This window comes from Notamacropus eugenii, chromosome 2 (genome assembly GCF_028372415.1).
Source record: "Notamacropus eugenii isolate mMacEug1 chromosome 2, mMacEug1.pri_v2, whole genome shotgun sequence".
Taxonomy (NCBI): Eukaryota; Metazoa; Chordata; class Mammalia; order Diprotodontia; family Macropodidae; genus Notamacropus; species Notamacropus eugenii.
The window spans coordinates 510770399-510776193 of NC_092873.1; the positions used below are offsets into that span (position 1 = coordinate 510770399).

Below are 5795 nucleotides of genomic sequence, written 5' to 3' on the forward strand. Positions count from 1 at the left end.
CCGCCAAAAGCCCTAAGGTGGGAAGCAGCATTTGAATCTCAGTCCCCAAAAGCTGGCTGGGAGGACCAGGAGGCGAGGTGGGAGTGAGGAGAATATTCAGAGGACAAGTCACTGGCTGGGGAGAATGCCCAGAAAAGGGAAAAGAAATAAAACTATTGAAGGATACTTTCTTGGAGAACGGACATTTCCTCCCTTCCTTTCTGATGAGGAAGAACAATGCTTACCATCAGGCAAAGACACAGAAATCAAGGCTTCTGTGTCCCAGCCCACCCAATGGGCTCAGGCCATGGAAGAGCTCAAAAAGAATTTTGAAAATCAAGTTAGAGAGGTGGAGGAAAAACTGGGAAGAGAAATGAGAGGGATGAAAGAAAAGCATGAAAAGCAGATCAGCTCCCTGCTGAAGGAGAACCAAAAAAATGTTGAAGAAATTAACACCTTGAAAACCAGCCTAACTCAATTGGCAAAAGAGGTTCAAAAAGCCAATGAGGAGAATGCTTTCAAAAGCAGAATTAGCCAAATGGAAAAGGAGATTCAAAAGCTCACTGAAGAAAATAGTTCTTTCAAAACTAGAATGGTACAGATGGACGCTAAGGACTTTGTGAGAAAGACAGGTATCACAGAACATAGCGAGAAGATTGGAAAAATGGAAGATAATGTGAAATATCTTATTGGAAAAACAACTGACCTGGAAAATAGATTCAGGAGAGACAATGTAAAAATTTTGGGACTACCTGAAAACCATGATCAAAAGAAGAGCCTAGACATCATCTTCCATGAAATTATCAAGGAAAACTGCCCTGAGATTCTAGAACCAGAGGGCAAAATAAACATTCAAGGAATCCACAGAACACCGCATGAAAGAGATCCAAAAAGAGAAACTCCAAGGAACATTGTGGCCAAATTCCAGAATTCCCAGGTGAAAGAGAAAATATTGCAAGCAGCTAGAAAGAAACAATTCAAGCATTGTGGAAATACAATCAGGATAACACAAGATCTAGCACCCTCTACATTAAGGGATCGAAGGGAATGGAATAGGATATTCCAGAAGTCAAAGGAACTAGGACTAAAACCAAGAATCACCTACCCAGCAAAACCGAGTATAATACTTCAGGAGAAAAAATGGTCTTTCAATGAAATAGAGGATTTTCAAATTTTCTTGATGAAAAGACCAGAGCTGAAAAGAAAATTTGACTTTCAAACACAAGAATGAAGAGAAGCATGAAAAGGTGAACAGCAAAGAGAAGTCATAAGGGACTTACTAAAGTTGAACTGTTTACATTCCTACATGGAAAGACAATATTTGTAACTCTTGAATCATTTCAGTATCTGGGTACTGGGTGGGATTACACACACACACACATACATAGAGACAGAGTGCACAGAGTGAATTGAAGAGGATGGGATCATATCTTAAAAAAAAAATGAAATCAAGCAGTGAGAGAGAAAGATATTAGGAGGAGAAAGGGAGAAATTGAATGGGGCAAATTATCTCTCATAAAAGAGGCAAGCAAAAGACTTATTAGTGGAGGGATAAAGAGGGTAGGCGAGAGAAAAACATGAAGTCTACTCTCATCACATTCCACTAAAGGAAAGAATAAAATGCACACTCATTTTGATAGGAAAACCTATCTCACAATGCAGGAGAGTGGGGGACAAGGGCACAAGCAGGGTGGGGGGGAGGATAGAGGGGAGGGCATGGGGAGGAGAATGCAATCCGAGGTCAACACTCATGGGGAGGGAAAGGATCATAAAAGAATAGAAGTAATGGGGGACAGGATAGGATGGAGGGAAATATAGTTAGTCCTATACAACACAACTATCATGGAAATCATTTGCAAAACTACACAGATTTGGCCTATATTGAATTGCTTGCCTTCCAAAGGGAAGGGGTGGAGAGGGAGGGAGGTAAAGAAGTTGGAACTCAAAGTGTTAGGATCAACTGTAATGTTCTTACCACTAGGAAATAAGAAATACAGGTTAAGGGGTAAAGAAAGCTATCTGGCTCTACAACACAAAAGAGAAGACGGAGACAAGGGCAGAGAGGGAGGATAGAAGAGAGAGCAGATTGGTCACAGGGGCAATTAGAATGCTTGGGTTTGGGGGGGGAGGGGATAAAAGGGGAGAAAATTTGTAACCCAAAATTGTGTGAAAATAAATGTCAAAAGTTAAATAAAAAATAAAATAAAATAAAAAAAACAAAGCCCGATGCTTCAAAAATCCTGGCTCTGCTGAAGTGAGGGCAATCCAACCTCTTGTTGATGGAATGAAAGGCATTAGGGCAATTAGTCTCCCATAGAGGCTGATAGTCCTGTTTATACCTCTGCAATTGTTGGGGCTTTTAACCTGTCCCTGTGAATGACTTTAAGCAACCTGATAATCTGTGTATGGAGGCATCGCGGCATTGGAGAAAGAGGGGAGGCAGGAGACAAAATCCAAGACTATTGGTCTTCCCAACTAACCCTAACCCTCGCTACAAATAGATCAGAGCATCCACTGATACTTGGGAACACCTATCTGCTGGCTTCCTCACAATCTCCTGCGTGAGCTTGGTCTAGTCTCTTCCCTTCTCTGGTCTTAAGTTTCTTCATTTCTAAACTAAGAAGGTTGGCTTTTGGCTCCCTGCTCGTGGTGATGAAGATGCAACTTCTTTTGGTCATCCTAAATCGAGGTTTATCCGACACCAGCAGCCACCCCACAGCATCCAGGCCAAGCTTCCATCTTCGTTGCCACCATGCCACCCAAGTTTGACCCCAATGAAATTAAAATCATGTTTTTAGGTGCACTGGTGGTGAAGCTGATGTCATATCAGATCTGGCCCCCATTGATCCCTTGGCTTGGTCTCCCAAAAAGGTTGGTGAGGACATTGCCAAGGCAACTGGTGACTGAAAAAGGTTAAGAATCACAGCGAAACTTACCATTCAGAACAGACAGGCCCAGACTGAGGTTGTGCCTTCTGCTCCAGCCTTGATCATCAAATCTCTAAAGGAACCTCCTTGGGACAGAAAGAAGCAGAAAAATATTAAACACAATGGAAACATCAGTCTCGATGAGATTGTCAGCTTTGCTCGATAGATGAGGCACTGATCCTTGTCAAGAGATCTCTCTGGAACCATTAAAGAGATTCTTGGAACAGCCCAGTCTGTGGGCTGCAACATTGATGGCAGGTATCCTCATGATGACATGACATGACATCAATAGTGGTGCTGTTGAATGCTCAGCAAGTTAAATGCTACCAAGGAAACCATTGCAATAAATTTAACATTTGACAACAACAAAAAAATGAAAATAAACTAAGGAGGTTGGAACAAAAGACCATAAACTTCTCTTCCAGATGTAAGGATGGGGGTTCCAATCCCATCCTCATTGATGTGCTCATATATAATCCAGAAACCTCAAATGAATCAACCAACCAACCGATCAATCAACAGAGTACTAGGTGTTAGGGAATTTTCCTAGAGGTATGAAAATAAGCATTAATCAATTGGAAAAAAAAATAAAGGACTTCACCACACAGGAAACATCTTGTGACTAGATGAGAAATTTAGACCCACCTCTTGGTATACAAATGGAAGGCTCCAAGTTCAGAAGCTGAGAATATCGTTTTGAGAGTCGAAGTCAGGCCCCTGATAGGAAATTACTCTTTGGCTGAGAAGAGAGTCTCTCTCTCTCTCTCTCCCCACCCCCTTATTGAACATGACATTAGACCAAAGACAGTGGATCATTAGCAGAAAGTGCATCCAACTGGGATCAGAGAGACTGGACCAGTAGGACACAACACATTCAACCACAAGCAGAGAAATATGCAAAGGACAAAAGGATGCAGACAGTCTGGAGGCATCTTCAAGGAGCATGAACCTTTGCACTAAAGAAGAATGTTGGCTATGGACTCAAGAAAGAACATCTAGCCTAGAGAGTGTGAGGAGTGGTGAGTAATGTAACCCCTTTGCCACATATGTACACTGCACTTGTGCCTACCATTGTATTCTAAGTTAAAGCTCACTCTTCCCCTGAACCTGAGCCTATATATGGAAGAGTGTGCCCTCAAGCTTTTGGGGAAAGCATTTTGGACCAAATGTTCTTACTCTACCATCTTAGTAAATACTTTTGCTAAAAGTTAATGAAGTCTACTGTCTGCTTGTTTATGGGAAGCACACCAGTAGAGGCGTGTAAGTCACAGTACTAGAAACCCAGCTCTTCAGGCTTACCACTAGAATTCTGAGAGTAGTAGTAATCCCTATGGAGACCCAACTTCTGACTGTGAGTGCAAATTGGGGGAAGCTCAGAGGGGGCTATTATGTAAACCTGTATTATAGCAGGGTGGACAGAACATTTGGCCTGGAATTGAGAAAGACTTTGGTTCAAACTTTGACTCTGAAACTAGTGCTAGAACTGTGGGCAAGTCACTTTCCCATTTTTGAGCCTCAGTTTATAAAAATGGAGAGATGAGAAGTTACATGAAACACTTTATAGACATTATAGAGCCAGAGAAATGTGAATTATTATGATGCCACATAAGCTAACACACCTTGCCAAAATAGACTTGTTGGGAGAGAGTCCTGCCTCATTTCTCAGGGTAAATAAATTTAAAATGTTTTAATAAATTAAGTAATTATGATCATGCAGATGAGTTTCCCAAAGAGAATAGTGGCTTAGAAGATCTGCCTTAAGGAATCATAGCTAATATTTATTTTTCCCTTTTATTTATTTGTTTGTTTTTAACATTCTTTTTAAAAATTTTGAGTTCCAAATTCTCCCCTTCCTTCTGCCCCTCCCCAACCCACTGAGAAGTCAAGCAATATAATACCCACCATACATGTGAAGTCATGCAGAACATATTTCCCTGTTAGCCATGTTTAAAAACAAATAAATAAAAAGCAAGAAACATGAAGAAAATGCAAAAGGTCTGTGTCCGTTTGCACTCCGAATTCATCAGTTCTTCTTATGGTAATGGACAGCATTTTTCATCATGGCGTTCTTTGGAACCATCTCAGATGATCGTATTGATCAAGAGTGTAGAGCTAACATTTATATGGAGCTTACTATGTGCCAGGCATTGTTTTAAGGGCTTTACAATGATTATCTCATTTGATCCTCACAGCAGCCTCTGGAGGTAGGTGCTGTCATTATCCCCATTTCACAGATGAGAAAATTGAGGCAGAAAGTTCTTAAGTGACTTGCCCAGGGTCCCACAACTCGAAAGTGTATAAGGTTGACTTAGAACTCATATCTTTCTGACTTCAAACTTAGTCCTTTATCCACTGTACCACTTGTGCCACTTAGCTGCCCCTAGGAATAGGGAAGATATTACATGTAACTAGCATAGCAAATGTTATTACAAAATTCCTTTAAGTAGTTTCAATTCAGCTCAACATATCTTTAACAGATGCCTACTATATGTGCTTGGTTTAGAGCTTAGTTGGGGATTGGGGAGGTAGACAAAGAATGGACATGTAATTAAGCAAAGGTTTCAGGCATATTGTAGAGAGCATGGAATAGACGTTGGTCTACGTGACCCTTCTAATTCAAAAATTCACTGACTCTCTGATCCAGTTCCAGCTTTCCAAAAAACCGCACTGCATTTGGGGATGGTAAGAGACATAACAACACATCCTGGCATCTCAGCAGATGACCAAAGAGTTCTTGCCTTCCAATCCTTCCGGAATCTGCTTCTCTTTCCTGTTGGTAGCTCCTGTGGTCATCAGCTGAACGGTGCACCATCTGGCACAAACTGTGGTGGGTTTAGAGCAATCACCTTGCCTTCTTCCCCACAGTCCTGGGGGAGCGGGACCACACAT

General features: G+C 41.4%; 1 pseudogene; it reads left to right on the top strand.

Annotated features, from left to right (window-relative positions):
• Positions 1–2731: 2731 nt before the first annotated feature.
• LOC140524219 (large ribosomal subunit protein uL11 pseudogene) lies at positions 2732–3226 on the top strand (annotated as a pseudogene).
• Positions 3227–5795: the final 2569 nt, after the last annotated feature.